Genomic DNA, 24413 nt, shown 5'->3' with positions numbered 1-24413 from the left:
GCGCCGTATTTATTGAATGGCGTTAGCCGACCGGCGCTGCCAGGTGTGCGTGAAAAAAAACAACGTACACCAGGCAGCGCCGGCGTAGGGAAAAATGCCGTTTGGGCGTCCCAAAATGGGGCAAGTCAGGCTGAGGCAAAAAAATCGGCTTAACCCGATTTCACCATTTTTTGGGGGCGCCCAGACGCCATTAACATGACTCCTGTCTTAGCAAAGACAGGAGTCATGCCCCCTTGCCCAATGGCCATGCCCAGGTGACTTATGTCCCCTGGGCATGGTCATTGGGCATAGTGGCATGTAGGGGGGCACAAATCAGGCCCCCCTATGCCACAATTTTTTTAAAAAAAAATACTTACCACAACTTACCTTTTCTTCCCTGGGATGGGTCCCTCCATCCTTGGGTGTCCTCCTGGGGTGGGCAAGGGTGGCAGGGGGTGTCCCTGGGGGCAGGGGAGGGAACCTCTGGGCTCATTCTGAGCCCACAGGTCCCTTAACGCCTGCCCTGACCCAGGCGTTAAAAAGAGGCGCAAATGCGGGGTTTTTTGCCCCGCCCACTCCTGGGCGTCATTTTTGCCCGGGAGTATAAATACCACGCACATGCCTGGGAGTCATTTTTTAAGACGGGAACGCCTACCTTGCATCTCATTAACGCAAGGAAGGTGTTCACGCAAAAAAATTACGCTAACTCCATGAACTTTGGCGCTACACGCGTCTAACGCCAAAGTATAAATATGGAGTTAGTTTTGCGTTGAATTTGCGTCGAAAAAAACGACGCAAATTTGGCGCAAACGGAGTATAAATATGCCCCTTAATGTGGTATATATAATATGGTGCCCATGCCACCAAGCCTACATAGGCAGTACCATTAGCCCGCTCAAAATAAGAATTCAAGAACACTATCGCAATATACAAAAATTGGATATGACTAGTTGAACATTTTACAGAATTTCACTTTCATGAACGCAACTTTACATTTTGTGGCCTCCGACGTATAAAACCAACCCCTCGAGGTGGGAACGCTGCATTACGTCTGCGCAAGGAGGAAAGCAGACTCATCATTCAATATGATACAGTTAATCACGGACTGAACAAAGACTATGAGTGGCACTATTGGTTATTGTAAAACTGCAATATTTAACTATTATGTCACTTAAGTGCTTTCTGCAATATGGTTCTTGTAATAACGTCACTGTAAAAATTTACTTTATTCTTTTGCCTAAAAAATATCTGCCTAATTCTCTTTTTTCCTTCTCTCTTTAGTTCTCTACTTATACACCTTTGTCTTTCCTCAAAATGGTCATTAGACATCTCTTCCATACGGTGCAACTTTGCCTTTGTTTTCAAAGCCTTTCTTTTCCTTAGGTGTTAGGGCTACATCAAATACGTACAGGAACAAACATTCCTTATCTCTTTTAATCCATTTTGGATCTTCTACTGTCCAACTAATTACCCTTTTTTTCAAGAAATTATTGACACATAGGGTTGCAATAATTTGATTGCGCCCTTTAGTCACCGTTAAGGATATCCTCATTTGTACTGTTCTATTGTAAGATGGCGCCGCTCTTGGTTATCACCAAGATGACGCCCTCGAAGCCTGAGTGCCACCAGTATACCGGTAGCACTCCTAGTCCTTTCTCTCTGTCCATGCCCGATAGTTTACATCGAGGCAGGACAAGCGATTACTGTTTACCGGCCGTGTTTAAAAACGCGACCCGACTCTCGGTGTGCCACCTGGCAGGACAACGAGATCTTTCCTTTACCGGCCGCGATTAAAGACGTGAGCCGATTTTCCGACGCGCCGCTTGTATTTTTGACTGTTTTCTACAGGCGACGATTGAGACTGACAACATACTTAAAGAAAACGGGTGAGTCCCATTGCGGGGGATCTTTTCCCCTTTCATTTCAACATTTGGCCCTTATTTCATAGTCATTACCTAATGGCATAAGTATGCGGATTATGCTACTAATGTAAAGTGTCTAACTATCCCTAGAACATATAAAACGGGTGGTTTTCTTATAGTTTATAGTTTTTGGTCCTTCATAAGGCATAACCAAGGGCACTTAGGCCCGTATTTATACTTTTTTTAGCGCCGCTTTTTGACGCAAAACGGCGCAAACCTACCAAATACAATGGTATTTATCAAGTTTGCGCTGTTTTTGCGTCAAAAAACGACGCAAATTCGGCGCAAAAAAAGTATAAATACGGGCCTTAGTTTGTTTCTTTGCTACTGTTTTTCTTGAGAATTTCTATTGACATGGCTGCTGCTGCTTTTTCTTCCTCTCTTATTTATCTCTTGAGTCTAGTTCTAAACTATATTTGTGCTTATTCTCTATTCAATACAGACAGTATTTTGTTCACTTATAATACCTTCTTCTTTGATATCTTTAGCTGGAAAGACTTTTCTTGACTGCTAATCAGTGTATAACTTTTTGATATCAGTTATTTGATGTTATATAGATACTTTTATATTTCAGGATATTTTGCTGTATTACGACTTATATTTTCGACTAATGATTTGGCCTTCTGAACAAATTATGAATTGAAATGGTATGTCTGTTCTCCCTTTCTTTTCTTTTCTTTTCTTTTCCTTTCTTTTCTTTTCTCAGTCTTCTTCCTCTCCCTCTCCCTTTTTCTATCTTCTTTCTTCTTCCTGCATGTACAGTAACATCTTCTGTTTGTACTCACATTTTCTTTTAAAATAACAAGGTCACTCTTCGAAAGCACGCTCTTTCTATACCTTAGTCACCCTAGATATAAAAAATCTTTTTTGCCATTATTAACAATATATATTTATTTGTTCTGGCCTTTCCTATGTACCAAACCTTTTCCTTACCTGGTACTGTTTTGCCACTTATTTGGCTTTTTGTTTTCTTGCTTTTGATAATCTTCTGGATTTGGAGAAGCACATCTTCAGATAGCATGATTATTCACATGGGCCAATTGGGCTTTTTCCTTAGTAATTATCTCATGATTATCCTGGCACGTTACTTTGGCTTCCTCTCACCGACGCTAATAAAACTTAATTTGTCTCCACTTTTTCCTTAGTCTTATGACATCTCTTTTTCTCCCCCAGCCTTGAGAAAGCCCTGGCTTACGTGCCCGTGGGGCAAAACACGTGTTGGCTGTCCTAAATTCATACACTTTTGGATCTCTGCGTGTGCTTACATTTTCATTGAGAATTCAAATATTTTCCTAAAATAAAATTGGACTTTGAGCAATCATGACAATTCCTTTAGTCTTGTAGATGAACGTGATACGCCTTCAGATATTTAGACATCAAGAAATACATAGTTGCATTTAAAAAGTGGGACCTCACTATTTTTTCCTGAATCATGTTTTTCCATGGAGGACTAGGGCCCATTGTCCTCCGGTGAAGTTCCCACGCATTTCAATACCAAGGGGCAATTTCATACAGGGAGTTTTGTGGCTTTTTGGGCCCCCTTTCCTTTCTTCCTTTTTCTGGAGTATCGCCAGTAAAACCACAATAATCCGTCTCCCGAAGTAAAGCCCTGAATTTCTTAAAGATTACCAAGATGTCATTGCACACAAACAGAAGGGAATCACGTATTTCCAAAGTGGATCAAGTATTTAACTCTTCTGGCACTGGTATCCCGAGCTCTGTATCTACCAATTTATCATCAGCCAAAAGCACTTTTCTGGCCCTGGAGAAATCCCTCAAAAAGGAGACCTCCAAATGGTGGGAGGTAGCCTCTCTCAAAAAATACCTTGAGAATGATCTCATTCCCCGTGGACTTAGAATCCTGATCTTCCCACCAATCAACACCACGTCACAGGAACATCTACAAAAATGGGAAGCAAACCTAAAATTAGCATCTACCAATATGATCAAACAATTGATCGAAATATGTCAAGATGAATACGAAAGACATCGAATAGAAGTGGACAAACTGACCCAAAGCATAGAGGAAGCCAACTGGGGTGATATCACCGCCAAGAATTATGCCATCTTGAATAATATCATTGATCGTTACGAGAAGGACATTATCCAAAGAAAAATTGTAAATTCAGAAGGGACCTCCATGATTACCAACAAGGGAGAGTTTACACCTTTAGCAAAAAATATGACAACATCAAAGACTCAAATCTTTCTCTGGAAACACAGAGTTGCCCTGACACCTTACCGTCCACAGACCTTGAATCGTCTGATGACACTGAAAGATGTTCTTCAACTAGACCCTTAGTAAATTTTTCCGAGGAGGCAAGGCGCTTTCGATTGGGAACTCTAAAAGATATACGAACAAAACCACCAGATACCTCAATGGAAGAACCAAGTACATCCGGCATACAAACAAGAGCCCGCAGCAAAACCCCAAGGTCCTAAATTCTGACAAACAACTTACAGTTAATCTTTCGGATCATGAGCTCTCTCCATCCGATCATCAAATCCTTAACAGAGGTCTTTCCTTCTGCCCTACTAACTATTGGAACATCACTCAAACTAAATTTTTGTATATTTATACGTCATCTCAAATTAAAATCGTTATTTTCTAACTATTCGTCTTCTTCTTCCTCTTCTATGCCTATACCTTCCCAACAAAACTCAAGTGACCTCTCAGTTCAAGACCTTGAAAATATCGGTGTCTTAAGGAATCTATCCAATACAGATGAACCCGACTTACCCCTCTCTTTGATAGCTCAAGACCTAGACCTAGACACTAACCAATATCATCCTTCTGACCTGCGACCTAAATCCACTTTCACCCCAATTCTTCTGGCAGGAAATTCTATTGACCTTTTCTCAACAGCGTTCTCGAAGGACCTAGACCAAGAATTCAAACATTATAGTGATAAACGCAAGTATCTTCATCCTAACATCACCCAAACCCAAGTGCATGCTCTCTAAGCATTGAGTAAAAACAATCAAATCATTATTAAAGAGGCCGACAAGGGTGGAAATATAGTTGTTTTGAACACCAAGGACTATCTACAGGAAGCCTATCGGCATCTTCAGGACAAGAACTGCTACCAACTTCTTTCACATAACCCAACAGCTGAAATCCAACAAAGGCTCTGTGATCTTTTGGAACTCTGGCATTCTCTCCATATTCTTTCTACTAAAGAGAAAAATGCCTTATACTTACAATCTCCAACCATCCCTACCCTATATCTTTTACTAAAAATACACAAAAAAGGTCACCCACCTAAAGGAAGACCAATAATATCAGGCATTAACTCCATCTGTTCCCACTTGGGTACCCTAATTGATAAAGAATTGCAACCTTTTATGACAAACCTGCCTTCCTTTGTAAGAGACACCAAAGATATTCTACATAAGTTACAAAACATTGATTGGCAACCTGATTATTTTCTAGTCACTATTGACATTGTCAGCCTCTATACCGCCATGAAACATAGTGACGGCCTAGCAGCTGTTAGAAGAAGTCTATACACAAAATCAGTGAAGTACCTGGAACGTAACTTAATGATTATGGAAATGTTACAATTTTGTTTCGAAAATAATTATTTCCTCTTTGATGGTAGGTTCTATTTACAACTTCAAGGTACCGCGATGGGGGCAAAATTTGCCCCGCCTTATGCCTGTATACTGATGGGTGCAGTAGAAAACCATTGGTTATGGAATGACCAAACTGAACATCTCTCCAAACATATAGGGGGTTATTCCAACTTTGGAGGAAGTGGTAATCCGTCCCAAAAGTGACGGTAAAGTGACGGATATACCACCAGCCGTATTACGAGTCCATTATATCCTATGGAACTCGTAATACGGCTGGTGGTAAATCCGTCACATTTGGGACAGATTACCACCTCCTCCAAAGTTGGAATAACCCCCATAATCTTTTCAGGCCGGTACATTGATGATATTTTGTTAATCTGGCAAGGCCAGAAGGGCCTGCTAAACCAATTTTTACAGTCACCAGTGCCAAACAAATGGGGCATTGACATTACTTATCAAATCTCCAACTCTTCAGTAGAATATTTAGACCTTTTGATCTTTATAAAAGAAGACAAGTTACACACAAAATTATTTCACAAAACAACAGCAGCCAATTCAATCCTCCATGCCACCAGTTGCCACCCTTCAAGTACCATCCAAAATATTCCCCAGGGTGAATACAAAAGAGCTAGATTGAACTGTTCTACCACATCAGATTATGATATAGTTTCCACTCAAATGACTGAGAGACTAACGGCCAGGGGTTACAACAGTCAATCACTCAACGCAACTAAGGAAAAACTACGTGATATAGACCGCACTAAGTTACTCAACAAATCTCATACACCGAATACGAAGCCTGTTATTCGGTTTATCACTGAATTTCATAATGGTCATCATTTGATTCGGAAACTTCTTCGCAAACATTGGTACCTTCTACAAAATAACCCTTCAATTAACCAACACATAACCAATTTTCCACAAATAGGCTTCAGACGGGCCCCCAACCTTAGAGACAAACTTTGCTCTTCCTTTTTTTAAAATCAGTCTCCAACATCATTTCTACCTCCAAAAAAAAGGGTTTCTTCACATGCAGCAAATGTTCCATTTGCAAGTGGGGCCTCTCAAAAACTACAATAACTACAATCAATGAGCAAAGATTTTATATTAATGAATTTATAAACTGCGAAAGCCTTAATGTGGTATATATAATATGGTGCCCATGCCACCAACCCTACATAGGCAGTACCATTCGCCCGCTCAAAATAAGAATTCAAGAACACTATCGAAATATACAAAAATTGGATATGACAGCACCACTAGTTGAACATTTTACAGAATTTCACTTTCATGAACGCAACTTTACATTTTGTGGCCTCTGACGTACAAAACCAACCCCTCGAGGTGGGAACGCTGCATTACGTCTGTGCAAGGAGGAAAGCAGACTCATCATTCAATATGATACAGTTAATCACGGACTGAAAAAGACTATGAGTGGCACTATTGGTTATTGTAAAACTGCGATATCTAACTATGATGTCACTTAAGTGCTTTTTGCAATATGGTTCTTGTAATAACGTTACTGTAAAAATGTACTTTATTCTTTTGCCTAAAAAAATATCTGGCTAATTCTCTTTTTTCTTCTCTCTTTAGTTCTCTAGTTATACACCTTTTGTTTTCTTGCTTTTGATAATCTTCTGGATTTGGAGAAGCACATCTTCAGATAGCATGATTATTCACATGGGCCAATCGGGCTTTTTCCTTAGTAATTATCTTGTGATTATCCTGGCAGGTCACTTTGGCTTCCTCTCCCCGATGCTAATAAAACTTCATTTGTCTCCACTTTTTCCTTAGTGTTATGACATCTCTTTTTCTCCCCCAGCCTTGAGAAAGCCCCGGCTTACGTGCCCGTGGGGCGAAACACGTGCTGGCTGGCCTAAATTCATACACTTTTGGACTTCTGCGTGTGCTTACATTTTCATTGAGGATTCAAATATTTTCCTAAAATAATTGACCAAAACACAGAAGTGTGCTTTTGAAAGGAGGGCAGGACATTTCTGCCATGTCATGGAGGTCCAGGCAGGATCACGAAAAAATGGCCAGGAGGTATTGTTGTGAAAATGCATCAGGTGCTTGGCTTGCATTTCAACATGGGGGACCTCTACTACAGGCTACAACTGTGCTGGGCACATCGGGTACATTATCTGGGGTCAGGGCACCTCAGCTGGTCCAGCCCCCTCTACATCGTCTGCACCTATGCCTAGTCAGACACCATAACAGCCACCTGCAGCAGCCACATCCTCAATCTTTGAGGTGGACATGAGGAGGGACATGGCAGCCATAATGGAAAGGTTGGACCAACTTGAGAAGACAATGCCAGAAACTACAAGTTGCTTATGTTTTGATGGAAACATTGAAGAAGCTCTAAGCGTGCAGATGCACAGCCTCCCAGTTCCTTCCCTTCTCCCTTTCTATATTGTTATCATTTTAGTGGGTTTTAAGTGGGCAGTGATAGGTTAGTTAATTGGAATAGGTTAGTTGTAGGATAGAGTAAGTATAGTTGTGGGGGTGGGTTTTAGTATTGTTTTTTGGGGGTTTAATAGGGGGTTATGTATGGGGTTCTATGTTTAAAAAAAGTATTAAAACAAATGTCTAGGTTAGGTTTTTAATAAGGTGTTGTTTTAATGTTACAATAAATCCTGTTAGCTTTAGACAATGAGATCTTCCAAACACTTGGTTCTGACCCAATAATGGCAATTGTCAACATGAATGGATAAATGTTCATAACATGCTTTTAAGGCTATGCAAGTTGGTTGTAGCCCACAACACCGTCAGTCACCTTTTTTATCTTAGTGTCCTAGTGTGTGGCATTGTGTCTGACAGTAAGCCACACATGTAATTGGGTTCTGTCCTCATTGACATAGCTTCGCTCAATTCATGATTTAGATGAGTTGAAGGATCACAGTAAAAGTTGACATGATACATGTTTACACTGAGATGTATTTACATGTGCAAGTGTATTTTCCAAAGCAATGCAATGTACAGTTCACAGACCCCATGAGAGATCCTGAGCCATTTTTTGTACATTCAGAGTCCAGGGGTGAGGGTCATGTCATGAGACATTGGTAGGAGAAGTGTGCATTAGTGAGGAGGTGTCCAAACTGACCATAAGTAGGAATTGATATGATGACACTCTATAGCAGATAAGTCAACAGTGGTTGGTTGAAGAGGATACATTGCCAGCTGTCACAACACTGGCATGATATTAAGCAAAAAACTAATGAGATACTGTCCATGTGGCACAGTCTGGTGTTGCCTGGGTGTGTTCTGTGTGAATGTTGTTCCTTCCACATCTTCATCCTATGAGGTGTGTGGTGCTTCCTGTGCCATTGGTGGTGCTGTTGTAGAAATTGAGGGGCCACACACATCAGGGGATAGTGATGTCGAGTCAATGGTCCCGGGAGCTGCCATTTGTGGGTACACGTTAGACATCACTGCAGCAAGGAGGAACTGCTGATTTCTCAGCACCGCAGAAAAATCCCAGTGGTAGGTAGCCATGCTTTCTCTGAGGAGACCCCTTCCTGCTGTATGGACTCCAGGATATAGCCCGCAGCCTCTTGTCTAGCATACTACTGCCACTTTGTGAGGGCAATTGTTGAAGCCTCTGCCTCAAGACAGCAGCTATGTCAGCCAGGAACTGCCAGAGTTCACGCGTCAGGGAGTGGATGCCTCTGATGGCAGCTGAGTTGTCCTTTTCTGGACGGAGGCACCTCTGCACTCCCTCTAGACTGCCTGCTATGGTCTCCACCCCATCCTACCTGCTTGGTCAGTTCCCAATGGACCTTTACCACTGTCCTCTGAAAGGTGATGTCTGGGTCCTCGGAGTCCAGGGCTGTGGCAGTACTGGTTGGTGCTATGTGTTGGTAGCTGGTGGTTCTTGTGGAGACCTCACAATATTGTGTGACCTACCTGTGACAGGAGGTGGTGTCTGGAGGAAACCTGTGACATCCTGGAGGGTCTCTTCATTGATGGTCAGCAGCTGGTCATCCATGTCATCTGTAAACTCCAGGGCAGGCAGGTTGGCAGGAGGTAAGGCATCATCCTATGCAATGAGATAGTGAAATGACAATTTTGACTGAAGTGGCTGTTGGTATGTCTCATCATTTACTTGCTACTAGAGGCTCAGTGACATGTTACAGAGCTCAGGTTGTAGTTGCTAATTATGTGGTGCATGGTGCATCACACATGGGGCAACCTTGCAAGGTTTTTTGTGCATTGATCCCACACCACCATCGTCCTTGCAGTCCACATTCCCCTGCCACTGACACCATGGTAGCACAGCATGTACCTTTCTATTCACTATAGATGACATTTTGCACAGTAGTATAATGTGTGTTGTCATTTTTTTGGTGCTTTACTGCATTGGCACCATGAATGATGACACTAGTGCAGCAAAGCACATTGGTTTCAATGCTTGTATTACTTTGTCAACTGCCTTTAGCAGGCCCCACACATGTGCTAATTGAATGACACCGTGCACCTATTATGGATTTTCTGCCCCACTAGTTTGTCCCTCAATACATTTGAGACATTTCCTTGCATATAGCATATTAGACATATGTTGCTGTAAGGATGTACAATGTGGATCAATGCATGCATGTTAAGACTTTCTGACGTGGCACAAGGGGAATGGGCAGCTTGGATCCACATGGGCAACTATTTGTATAATGGTACAGGAGCATTCTGGGCTAGTGACACTGCCCGCAGTGCAACATTGAGTCAACTTTTGCCAGTTCTTACACATGTAAATGTCCCTTTATACAGAACACCAACCATTCACATAACACAGACAACCTTGTTACATGGTAAAATTGAAGCCACTTGTACAGCAGAGCAAATGATCGCGCAGACATGTCCCATGTGTTGTATTAGTTCACTTTTGTGCCTATTCCCAAATGGTGGATAGAGATGTGTGAGAGTTGTTGTTATGCCACCATATGCAGGTTGTGTTCCACATGTTGCACACTAAGGCTCCGATTTTTTCTTAAGTTGCACAGCTCTGTGCAGCAGCAGTATTAGTTGCATGGTGCAGCACCACTTTTGAAACACAGGCATTCACCGTGCTTACGGGAATTTAGCACACCCCTGTGTTTCCCCAACACCTACATAGATTTCTTCTCCCTACACCAACGCAGGCATCTTTGCCCTGTAGTGCAAGGGTGCCTGCATTGAGTGACTAGATCGTTTTTATGGAAAAAGGTGTCCCTTCCTGCACATAAACAATCTATTATGGCAAGGTGGCATCCTGTAGAACACATGAGAAGGGCAATGACATGGGGAGGATGGAAAGCAATTTGCCTTGTTGCACCATCCTGATACCACCTCTCGGTGGTGATGACTTTAGTCACAGTCTCTGGTGAACATGTTGTCTTGAATCAGGTGCAACAACAATATGCAATGGGTGTTGTTTTGGCACAGCCACACTGATTGCATGCCCTTTCCCGGCAATGTGCAGCATATTTACAAGGTGGTGTAAAGCCACAATAAGCGGCTTAACACCACATTGTGTATAAGTTGGGGTGCATAGTGTCACCAAAGCGTCACAGAAAGAGAGGCCTGGGTAGCGATGGGGCCTTCTGATTCTGGCCCAGTGTGACTCGATGTGACCCTCTAGCATGCATTGTGTGTGTCCTATGTGCCCCCTTCTGCCATTTGTGAGATTCCAGATAGTCCCTCCCTGCAACTTACCCTGCATTTCTGGTAGTTCTTGGTAGTCTGTGCTGCAATTACAGGGCCCGACTCCTCTGGCATGACTCCTGCCACCATCTCCTTTAGCTCATCCAGGTCCTCCTGAGGTGCGGAATTTTCACCTCCAGTCTGCAGTGCTGTCTTTCAGTTGCTGGCCAGTTTTCCTTAGTTTTGCAGTGCAATTGTGTTAGTGCTTCTTGCAATCAATGACAGTCCTCTTCGCCTCTGCCACGCTGTTGACTTTATCTACTATTGCCTCCAATATAGCCTCTCTCCTACCTATTGGCAATTTGGAGGTGATGCAGAGCTGCTGTTGGTGCTCCATCACCTCTTTGACCAAGATGTCATTCTCCTCCTCACTAAAGCAACACTTCTGTGTCCTCTTCTCCACCTGCGACTTTGCTGGACCCTCCTGGCTGGTACTTGGCTGATTTCCCAAGGGACTCTACTAGCCTCCATTCTCCATCTTGTCTTTGCAAATGTTTTTTTTTGCTTGTGTATTTTTTTTAAGCTTTTGCTGTTAAATATGGCACTAAACCGTTTCGCGTCAGAAATGTGACGCAAAACATTCTAACGCCACTTTTGCAATATTAGCATCATTTTCTCTTACTGAATGTCGCAGTTGTAAGCATTTACGCTAACCATTCCTTAGCGCCATTGTGCATCATTTTATAAATATGGCATACAGATTGCGCTAGGGAATGTTGTTAGCTCTCAGTAATTTTTTTGACATGTTGTTAGAAATGGGGTCTCTGGTTCACAGTCAGTTTGCACTCTGTCCAAGCAGGGACCCTCACTCTAGTCAGGGTAATGGAGATACACACCTAGGATAACCACTGCTCACCCCCTTGTTAGCTTGGCAAAAGCTGTTACGCTTATCTCAGAGGCAATCTGTAAGGTATTTGCATCAACACAAACAGTAATACGGTGAAAGCACTACAAAATGGACACCACACCAGTTTAGAAACAGGCAATATTTATCTAAACCAAACAAGACCAAAACTACAAATATCCAACATACACAAGTCAAGATATGAATTTTCAAAACAATAAGAGTATTACTCCATTTAAAATGATAGAAACGTTGTTGCTACACAAAGTGCCTGGTTTGCGTAAAAAATAAAGCTGCATGGGTGAGTGTGTGTCAGAAAAGTCAGCGATGCATCGATTCCTTACTCGCAAGTGAGGCCATACATTGTTTCTTCTCTGGTTGGGTCGGCGATGCGTACTTTTTTGCCAGACAGGGCACCTCGGATCCACTCAGGTTCAGAATTACTTTGATGCCCATCAACAATGCGTGTGAAATCCGGTTGCATGGTGTCAGTCACAAGCAGGTGCTGCGTCATTTCTACAGCTGTGATTAATCTCTCTCCCAGCAGTGATGCAGCTGGTGCGTCGATTTTAGCCACGAAGCAGGTGGCACATCATTTATCAGCTGGGTTGCAGGTGGTACGTCAAAAATGTCCTTGCACGGTGTTCAGTGCGTGGATTTCAGTCCTTGTTCTACCAACTTCACCTTTCAAGGGTCTTGGGACTGGATGGGGCACCACTTGACAGGGCAGGAGTCTCAGCAGAGAGTCGAGGTGCTGGCAGAGTAAGTCTTTGATGGCCCTGAGACTTCAACAACAGGAGGCAAACTCAGTACAAGCCCTTGGAGATTCTTCTCAAGCAGGAATACAAAATAAAGTCCAATCTTTGTCCCATTTCACAGGCAGACACAGCAACTGCAGGATAGCTCAACAAAGCACAGTCACAGGCAGCGGCAGCACTTCTCCTCATCTCTTCAGCTCTTCTCCTTGGCGGAGGCTCCTCTTAAATCCAGAAGTGCTCTTGAAGAAATCCTGCCTTGCACAGGCCGGGCCCCAGACACATACCAGGGGGTTGGAGACTACATTGTGTGAGGGCAGGCAGAGCCCATTCAGGTGTAAGTGACCACTCCTCACTCCACTCTAACCCAGATGACTCATCGGGATATGCAGGCTATACCTCAGCTCCCTTTGTGTCACTCTCTAGAGGAGCTTCACAAACAGCCCAACTGTAAGTCTGACCCATAGAGGGAATCCACAAATAGGCAGGCATACAGAATGGTTAAAGTAAGAAAATGCCTACTTTCTAAAAGTGGCATTTTCAAACTAACAATGTAAAAAACAACTTCACTTCAGATGTATTTTTAAACTGTGAGTTCAGAGGCCCCTAACTCCCTATTTCTATTTGCTCTCAAAAAGAGAAACTGGACCTTAAGGAGATTTAAAGGCAGCTCCCATGTTAACCTATGAGAGAGATTGGCCTTGCAACAGATAAAACCGAAGGTTGCAGTATTTCACTGTAAGTACATGTAAAATACATCTTTACATGTCCCACCTTTAAGATATACTGCACTCTGCCCATGGGGTTACCTAGGGCCTAACTTAGGGCTGCCTTAAATGGATAAAAAGGGAAGGTTTGGGCCTGTCAATTGGGTACACTTACCAGTTCGAATTGGAAGTTTAAAAACTGCAGTGGCAGGTCTGAGACATGTTTACAGGGCATCTCATGTGGGTGGCACAACAAGTGCTGCACGCCTACTAGTAGAATTTGATTTACAGGCCCTGGGCACCAGGGACTTATTAATAAATCAAATATGTCAATCATGGAAAAGCCAATTATAAAACAATTTCCCGTAGGGATCACTTGAAATTTAGCACTGGGCAGCAGTGGTCTAGTGCCCAGAGTAACTAAAACAGCTAAAACAGCACACAGCAACAACCTGGGAAGCAGAGGCAAAAAGTTAGGGGAGACCACGCAAAGAATGCCAGGTCTGACACATGTCATTTTTGTTAAATTTGGGCCTTAATACTGCGGCCATGGTGTCCAACGACAACACTGTTCTTGCATGCTGACTAGTCCCTGCTCTCCAGATATCAGTTCTCTAATGTATTGACGACTGACAATGGCTCATAGGTTTTCAGCTCACACTCGTCCAGCAAAGGGCCTGATACTTCTGCAAAGGTTTAGGAGATGGTGGTTTGAGTGCTATAGGCACGATGTGTGGTTGCATATGCTCTGACTCCTTATATTGTTTTTCTTCATTCCTTTGTGCATGCAAGTGCTATCCCACTTGAGAGTTGTGGCTGTTTGGCCACTTTTATTCAGAGGGCTCAGGAAGAATACTTGACTGGTATTTTGGGAGCATGTGCTAAGGCTACCAGTTTCAACAAGTGGTGGGTTAGATAAAGGGATCTCAGGGTAAGGGGCCTCCAGTCAGTGGCAGACAAGCTGGTTCCAAGGGGGTTTCTGTCTCTTATGCATCTGGGGGCAGTGATTTAGCACAAATCAGCTGTAGAAACCTGTTTGAAGCCATTGTGTGTGAGGTCATGTAGCTTGCCAAGCATTTTAAAGAAACCTTCATTGTGTGGTTGTATACGGTACTCAGGCAGTCCTGGCATGAGGGGGCATTCTGTGGAGGCACTGACTGAGTCCTTCAAGTGCCTGAAAGATGGATCCCTAAGTTGTTTAGATCATCTAGGTTAGACTGTATACCCCACGTCCGTATCAGGAGAGGGAGGTTTTTTCTTCTGGTTGGGGTGCATTTATCTCCTGAGGGAAATGCCTTATGTATAGGCAACCTTTTCATTTTTGCATGCCATTCATCTCTGAGGAAATGGGGGGTCCAGATGGTTGGTGAACCATGCTGACCTTTGCCAGGAAGAGTTCATTCTTGGCATGGATTTTCATGTCACCCTTGTAATTCACTAAGTAATACACTTACGAGAGCAGTGTCAGTGGGACTTCAAACAATGATGTTTGCAGCAGTTGGTAGAGAAGCTGCCAGTGGAGGAGTTGGAATGGGCGTTTCGGCAGCCCCAGCCTAACTCAGCACATTCACAGTGGCACTTTTGGGACTACGGCCCTTTGGGGTTTGAAGAGTGCTGTCTGTGCCAGGGGACCAATGCATGGCTCTGTTGCATAGGCTGTCCCTCCCATGGGTCCAGAGTGTGTTCCCAAAGCTCCAGCGCTATGGGGCAAGCAAGCCTTCTGCATTGACATAAGTTCTGCTACCTCACTGGACCAGTATTAAAGAGAGGCTCTGGTATTTTTCACACAAGGGTAAAAACCCCAAGATACGCAAGGATGTCCTGGAGATAGGCCAACCATGAGTTCCCAAAAACTAGTTGCTTGGGTGATGGAAGGGTTAGGAGACTCAGGCCCTCATTACAACCCTTACGGTAAAGTCCGCTGACCGCCATGCTGACAACTACCAACATACCGTGCCTGCAGTGGAAATCCGCTACGGGAATTATGACCTACACTGAGAAATGCTCCACAATACAGACACCCACACAAGTCCACCACACCAAAGGTCAGTGATAAACTGGCAATACCAAAACCCACACAGTTACGCCAACAGGAATACGCCCACACTATCACGACCCACTAATCAACGCAGCGGTCATTCAACCACGGTAATCCATTGGTGGTACACACTGCTACGCCCAAAATACACACACACTTACAAAACACAACCACATTGGACAATTCAAAATACACACACCTGATACACATACACACACCACACCCACACACTCACACCACTTTAAAACAAACACCCACACTACCCACAACCCCTTACAACATTTGTGGAAGAAGCAGAGAGACAGAAAAGCTATGACAACACCAGCATCCAGAGGCACACAACACCATCACTCATACACCATCTACGCACCTTAAAGAACACACCCATACATCACATCAACCACCACCTCACACATCACCCACACCACATCATGGCATCTCAAAGACACCCCAGGTTTTCTGAGGAGGAGCTCAGGGTCATGGTGAAGGAAATCGTCCGGGTAGAGCCACAGCTATTCGGATCACAGGTGCAGCAGACATCCATTGCTAGGAAGATGGAGCTATGGCGGAGAATTGTCGACAGGGTCAACACAGTGGGACAGCATTCAAGAATACGGGATGACATCAGGAAGAGGTGGAACGACCTACGGGGGAAGGTACGTTCCGTGGTATCCAGACACCAGGTAGCAGTACAGAGGACTAGCGGTTGACCCCCACCTCCTCCCCCACAACTAACAACATGGGAGGAGCAAGTCTTGGCGATCATTCATCCTGAGGGCCTTGTAGGAGTAGCAGGAGGACTGGACTCTGGTAAATCATAGCTTTACTATTATATCCCCCCCACTCTACCTGCATGCCATCACAAATTTGTACCCCTACCCTCACACCCATCACCCCAACATCTCACAGATACCCCACTATCACAACCCACACATCCCAATACCAAGCACTGCATGTGACAACAATGCATGGACACCCATCACAGACCTGCATGGACACCCATCACCACAGCATGTCCAGTAGAGAGACTCAGCCAGGGTACACACTCATCACTCACACAAGGGCCAAAGCGATAATGCAAGCACAGGGGTAAAGGGAAACACACCCATTGCACAAGATGACACACACAGATACAATAACTATGCTTTTACACCCCAACAGGACCCCTACACAATGTCACCGGACAGGAGGTGCCAGCCATATCCAGTAACCCCACAGAAGAGGCCCACAGTGACGACCGCAGCTCTGCATGCCTGGATCAAGATGAACAGCACGGCCCATCAGCGACCTCTGGACAGTTCCAAACCAGCACTGATACCCCCCCCTCAGGAAGCACCACCACAGAACCCACCCAGAGGGCCTATGCCACTGTCCCCAGGACACGTCAATCAGCATTGTGTCTACCACTACAGGGACCCAGGGCAACCCCACTAACCCAGGACGATCAGGGACCTGGGGTCAGTGGGTACACGGTTGAGGGGACAGAGGCACAGGACAACAGGGAAGCTGGGAGGACTGCTGTGAGACAGGGGGAGGACAGGCCCAGGGAACCCACTCTCCACGAGGCACTTTTAAACATCAATGGAGCATACCACCATTCCCAGGAGACCATGAGCACGGTACTGGCCAAGTTTCAGGAGACCCAGAGGTTGCAGGAGGAACAGTACCTGGGGATCAGGGAGGGCTTGAAGTCCATTAACACCACCCTGGTCATCATTGCAGGTGTGCTGGCAGACATGGCCAACACCATGAGGAAGACAGTGGCACATCACCGTGCCACTGACACCAGCCTGAACGATGAACAGCCCTCCACGTCTGCTGGCGCTAGTGGACAGGAAGTCCCGCCACAGGACCAACAGGCCACCAGCAGCCCACCCCCAGCAGTAGGAGAACCACCCTGCAAACAGTCCCTGCGATCCAAGCACAAGACAGAGAACTTTGCCAAGACCCCCACCACGAAATAAGACTCTCCTGATTGTCACCCTTTTGTCCCACCATGTCACCCTGTCCACCTTGAACTGACATTGCTCCACTTCCTAAGGCCCATTAGACAATGTACTTGTGATACAAAGAGACTGGACTCTACCAAGGATATTCCTCCATCATCACCCCAGCCCACTGCACATACCCCTCCACTTATTAGTACTTAAATAAACACCCTTGAATCAAAAAACTATCTGGAGTCAGTCTGTACTTTTACAAATGTATTATAACCTCTTCGACAAATAGCATTGTAAATGTTCATTTGCACATAGCAATGTATGACAGTTGTTGGGTAGCAGTAAAAATAGCAGAAGGCAGAATGTGGTACCCAGATCTGTGAAAAGGAAAGCCACAGTGAACTGTCAGGGTCCATGCACAGAGGAAATAAGGCAGACTTATACAATGTCCTACCATAGTCTGATATGAGATGAGCAGTGCCAGTCTCTTACCTGTGTCTCACTCGAAGTACAGCATGATGATGTTGTTTAGGTTGTCAATATCTTCTTCTTCTGCCTCCTCTTGCTCACTGTCCACAGGCTCCACAGCTGCCACAAGACCAACATCAGGCCCATCCTCCTACAGAAATGGCACCTGGCGTCGCAAAGCCAGATTGTGCAATACACAGCATGCCACGATGATCTGGCACACCTTCTTCGGTGAGCAGAATAGGGAGCCACCTGTTAGATGGAGGCACCGGAATCTGGCCTACAGGAGGCCGAAAGTCTGCTCAATAATCCTCCTAGTTCACCCATGTGCCTCATTGTTGCATTCCTCTGCCCTTGTTCTGGCATTCCTCACTGGGGTCAGTAGCCATGAGAGGTTGGGGTAACCAGAGTCACCTGCAAATGTCGAGGGATATCTGTTCGACATACACCAAACCTTAGGGACAATCCCATACCCACACACCTCTACTGTGTGGGGACCTTGGCCTCACCTTTTAGCCACACACGGTGTCTCTGAAGTTGCCCCATCACATAAGGGATGCTGCAATTCCTCAAAATGTAAGCGTCATGTACAGAGCCTTGATACTTGGCACTCACATGGGAGATGTACTGGTCTGCCAAACACACCATCTGCCCATTCATTGAATGGTAGCTTTTACCATTTCTGTATGCCTGTTCATTCCTGGTGGGGGGGGGACAAATGGCACGTGGCACAAATGATGTTGGGGATATGTCCCAGGGCACAGAAGTCAGCTTTCACTGTGGGCAAATCCTCTACCTGGGGGAAAACGATGTAGCTGCGCATGCGTTTCAGCAGCGCAGATAACACTCTGGACAATATGTTAGAGAACATTGTCTGTGACATTCCTGATGCCATGGCCACTGTTGTTTGAAAGGAACCACTGGCCAGGAAATGGAGCACTGACAGGATCTGTACTAGAGGGGGGATACCTGTGGGATGGCGGATAGCTGACATCAGGTCTGGCTCCAATTGGGCACACAGTTCAGGAATAATGATGTGTCTGTCTTCCATTGTCGACAGGTCCACCAGGGGTCTGTACACCTGAGGATGATGTAATCTCATCATCTGCCCCAGCGGATGTGCCCTATGAGGAAAATGGTGAGCAGAGGGTCATGTACCACATAGGTTGCACAAGGGTTTTTGCATTAATGTGATTTAATCGGTGTGTGGCGTTGTCTGTCCGTATTCCTGCCCAAACAAGCTGTGACACAGTTAGGTGCCCTGCCATGTGCCACCCTGAAATGGCAGCTGCCTGACAAGGGGAAATGAGGTAACTGCGCTGGCATTGTGCAGCGTTGCGGTAGGTAGTTGAAGACCGCCGTGTAATTCAGCATTGGTTATCATTGGGCCCCATGGGTTCCAGGAGCCAATGCCGATGTACGCTGGCGGTGACGGTATGCACCGCTGCAGACGTGACCACCGGTTTTTATCTGTTCACTCACTTGATACCTGACCTTCAACAGGAGAGGACCTACACTGCAAGTGCTGCTGTGACCTGAGTCTGGAAGCGACAATGGCTTGAGTGTCTGGGGAAAGGGCCCCTGTCTTCATTTCGGAGGATTTGGAGAGACTAGTGGATGGGGTCCTCCCCCAGTACACGCTTCTCTATGGTCCTCCAGAAAAATAGGTGAGTAAACTGTGAGCATGATGCATTGGACATGAATGTATGGAGTGGTGTGGATGGAAGATACATGTTGGAGGGGGCTGAGGCCTGCATGTGAGGATTGTGAGTGTATGTGTGTCAGGGAATGGGTGGAAACTGGTGGCCAATGAGTAATGTGAACCGGACGGGGCAGTAAGTTTCTTTCTTACTTTACCTTTCCTATAGGTCAGCGCCCACCAGAAGAAGGGTATTTGGCGTGCCATCGCCAAGGAAGTGCGTACCCTGGGGGTCTATCATAGATGGACCACCCACTGCCGCAAGAGATGGGAGGACCTGCGCCGCTGGAGCAAGAAGACAGCGGAGGCCCAGCTGGGGATGGCCTCCCAACGTGGAAGGGGTGCCCGTCGCACCATGACCCCCCCTGATGTTCCGGATCCTGGTGGTGGCATATCCGGAGTTGGATGGGAACTTGAGGGCATCACAGCAGCCACAAGGGGGTGAGTACAGTCTCAGTCAGCTGAGACTGTCTGCATGCTTTATGAGGTGTCTGGTTGGGGGATGTGGGCTCTGGGTTCACCTAGGCCAGGGCGAACTTGCTAGGGTAGGTCCAATGTTAGGCAGGCTCTGTGGCACTCCAACCCCAATAGTGGTAGTGGCCATCTACAAACAGTCAGGCTCCTGTGGGTTCCAGGTGTGCAGCAAATGGGGTTAGGCATAGTCCCCTATGGGCATGTGATTTTCAAACAAACTGTTAGTGAATGGTCTAGTGCATAAGACTGTTCCCTGTGTGTTGTGTGTGCCAACGGTAGTGGTGTTTGCTGGGATTGACCATGTGTCTCCTGTGTCTTTCCCCCCCTTTTTGTTTTGTCACCCTGTCCTTGTGTGAATAAGCATCATCTGGCGGAGGAACAGTGGCACCGGAGCAGGAGGGAGCTGCAACCCACTTGGCCCAGGAGGGTGAATGCACAGAGTCCGAAGGCACCAGTGGGACGGAGGGCGAAGGGAGCTCCACAACAAGGACAGGAGGGGACACCAGTGACAGCGACTCCTTCTCTGATGGGAGGTCCCTTGCGGTGGCGGGCACTTCTGTGCCTACCACAACAACAGGTACAGCTGACACCCCCCTTACCAGCACCGCCCTCCCAGCAGCTCCTCAATGTGTTTCGCATGCCCGCCTGCTGCCCTCAGTGAGGAGGCTATTGACCTCCTGAGATCCCTCACTGTGTTGAGAGGCATTTGCAGCAAACAAATGCATACCTGGAGGGCATTCATTCTGGCGTGGTGGCCCAACAGAGAGCATTTCAGGCTCTGGCCTCAACAATGATGGCAGCCATTGTCCCTGTGTACAGTTCCAGCTGGGAGGAACACCTGCTCCACCTCAAGGAGGTGCTTCAGGCTCTGCAACAGGCAGGCCTGACCATCAAGGCTAGTAAGTGCCAGATTGGGCAGGGTTCCGTGGTGTACTTGGGACACCTAGTAGGCGGTGGCAAGGTGCAGCCACTCCAGGCCAAGATTGAAACTATCAAGGCCTGGCAACCACCTAGAACACAGACTGAGGTGAGAGCCTTTTTAGGCCTCACTGGATACTACCGCAGATTTGTTAAGGGCTATGGTACCGTTGTGTCACCCATGACAGAACTCACTTCCAAGAAACAACCTAGGTTGGTGAATTGGACAGAGGCTTGTCAGAAAGCCTTTGATTCTCTGAAGGAAGCCATGTGCACGGCCCCCATGCTCAAGGCCCAAGACTACTCCCTGGAATTTATTGTGCAGACAGACGCTTCAGAGCATGGCAGAGGGGCTGTTCTAGCACAGCTAAATGAGGAGGGCTCAGACCAACTAGTAGTCTTTATTAACAGAAGACTATTACCACAGGAACAGAGGTGGAGTGCTATTGAGAGAGAAGCATTTGCTGTGGTCTGGGCACTGAAGAAGCTAAGACCCTACCTGTTTGGGACTCACTTCCGGGTTCAGACAGACCACAGGCCCCTCGGATGGCTCATGCAGAATCCAAAACTCTTGAGGTAGTCCATTTCCCTACAGCGGATGGACTTTACGGTGGAGCATCGCCCAGGGCTTGACCACGCCAATGCTGATGGCCTCTCCAGATACTTCCGCCTTAGCGATGAGAGCTCACAGGAGGTCGGGTAGCTCTCCCCACTTTCAGCTGAGGGGGACACATGTTAGACCTGACATGCCTTAGGATGGTCACCCCTAACTTTTTGCCTGCCTCCCTCCACTTTTTGGACACTGTTTTTGCTGGCTTTTAGACTCTGCACACTTTACCACTGCTAACCAGTGCTTAAGTGCATATGCTCGTTCCCTCTAAACATGGTAACTTTGGATCATACCCAATTGGACTATTTAATTTACTTATAAGTCCCTAGTAATGTGCACTGTATGTGCCTAGGCCCTGTAGATTAAATGCTACTAGTGGGCCTGCAGCACTGGTTGTGCCACCCACTTAAGTAGCCCCTTTACCTTGACTCAGGCCTGCCATTGCAAGGCCTGTGTGTGCAGTTTCACTGTCACCTCGACTTGGCATTTAAAAGGACTTGACAAGACTAAACGTCCCCTTTCTCTACATATAAGTCACCTCTAATGAGTGTCCTAGGTAACCCCTAGGGCAGGATGCTGTGTGGGTGACAGGCAGGGCATGTACCTGTGTGGTTTACATGTCCTGGCAGTGTAAAACTCCTAAAATCATTTTTTACACTGAGGCCTGCTCCCTTCATAGGCTAACATTGGGACTGCCCTCCTACATTATTGCAGTGGTAGCTGCTGATCTGAAAGGAGTAGGAAGGTCATATTTAATATGGCCAGAAAAGTAATACAAAATCCTGCTGACTGGTGAAGTTGGATTTAATATTACTATACCAGAAATGCCACTTTTAGAAAGTGAGCATTTCCTTGCACTTAAATCTTTCTGTGCCTTACACTCCACGTCTGGCTGGGTTTAGTTGACAGCTCCTTGTGCATTCACTCAGACACACCCCAAACACAGGGTACTCAGCCTCACTTGAATACATCTGCATTTTGAATGGGTCTTCCTGGGCTGGGAGGGTGGAGGGCCTGCTCTCACACAAAGGACTGCCACACCCCCTCCTGGGACCCTGTCAGACAGGATTTAACTGAAAGGGGCCCTGGTGCACTTCTTAGCCACTCTTTGAAGCTCCGCCACTTCAAAGGCACATTTGGGTATAAAACAGGGCCTCTGCCCTACCACCTCAGACACTTGCTGGAGAAGAAACCTGAACCAGAACCTGCATCCTGACAAGAAGAACTGCCTGGCTGCTCAAAGGACTCACCTGACTGCTTTCTACAAAGGACTGCTGCCTTGCTGTTTGCCTGCTGCCTTGCTGAACACTTGCCTTGCTGCAGAGGTGCTCTCCAAGGGCTCGGATAGAGCTTGCCTCCTGTTCCTTGAAGTCTCAGGACCAAAAAGACTTCCATATTTCAACTGTACTACTTGTGCGCTGAAGAATTCGACGCACAGCTTGCTCTGCGGTGAAAAATTCACTGCACGCAGATCCGGAAAGATGCCGTACGACCCAGCAAGGGAAAGATCGACGCTACGCCTGCAGTGCGACTGGAACTTCGACGCATGGCCCACCTGGACAACGGCGTCTGACTTCCAGAGAGGAAATTGACGCCAAGCCTGCCGTGAGGGAGAAAATTCCATGCACAGCCCACCAGAACGACGCACAGCCAGATAACAAGCCCAGGATTCCACGCACAGACCCCGGGACATCTGGGAATCCAGCGACCCACAGAGGAGACCTGTCCGCGCACCGAAAAACAACCCACGTCTTCCCCGCGTGAAAAATAACAATGCAAGTCCGTGTGTGAAGGGGCAAAACCGACGCACACACCATTTTTCCACGCATCTACTTTGTGCTTGAAAGAGACTTTGTTTGCTTTTTAAAGACTTAAGAAACTTTATATCACTTTTCAGTGATATCTTTACAATTTCATATTGTATCTTTTATCATTTTGACCTGCAAATATCCAGATAAATATTATATATTTTTCGAAACACTGTGTGGTGTATTTTCTTTTGGTGCTATATAGTGTTATTGTATGATTTATTGCACAAATACTTTACACATTGCTTTCTACATTAAGCCTGACTGCTCAGTGCCAAGCTACCAGAGGGTGGGCACAGGATAATTCGGATTGTGTGTGACTTACCCTGACTAGAGTGAGGGTCCTTGCTTGGACAGGGGGAAACCAAACTGGAACCAAAGACCCCATTTCTAACATTTTTGCTAAATAATTGATGCATGTTGTGACAGGGTGAGCATACGCCTCGGGGGAAGAGGCAATGTCAAACCAAGAGTGACAGCAGGAGTGCTTGAGTGTTTAAAGAGACAAAATTAAGAATACCTCATACATTGAATAATAACTGCTTACTGAAAACAGTGTTGTGACCGCACAGATTTGAAAGAAAAAAACTATTGCCTTTTACAAAGGCAACCAGGTAGTTTAGTAGATGCAGATTAAACTTAATAAAGGATAGGTGTTATGTTTTTGAAATTACTGAAGACGGGTAGAGGAGGAGGCTGCAGGCGACCTTTCTATCGCAGCAAGCCTTTTGTCTATGCTAAGCCCACTTTTAATTAAAGCGTTAACAGTTAACACGTCTTTGTGATTATTTTGGAGACAGCCCTGCTGTGAGGAGGCAAAATATTCTGAGTCTGTGTCCTATACCCACCAGTAATTAGTCTTATCCAGTGAAAGGTTGTAAATGCTGAAAGCATCCAAGATAGTCATCACTGCCAGAAACAATATGTGCGTTCCAAACTAAACATTTGTTTTCCACCAAAATGCATATTAACTACTTGGGTATATGTTCTTTAAAAAAG

The sequence above is a fragment of the Pleurodeles waltl genome, chromosome 5, assembly GCF_031143425.1.
Source record: "Pleurodeles waltl isolate 20211129_DDA chromosome 5, aPleWal1.hap1.20221129, whole genome shotgun sequence".
Classification (NCBI taxonomy): domain Eukaryota; kingdom Metazoa; phylum Chordata; class Amphibia; order Caudata; family Salamandridae; genus Pleurodeles; species Pleurodeles waltl.
This window is presented reverse-complemented; position numbering follows the sequence as displayed.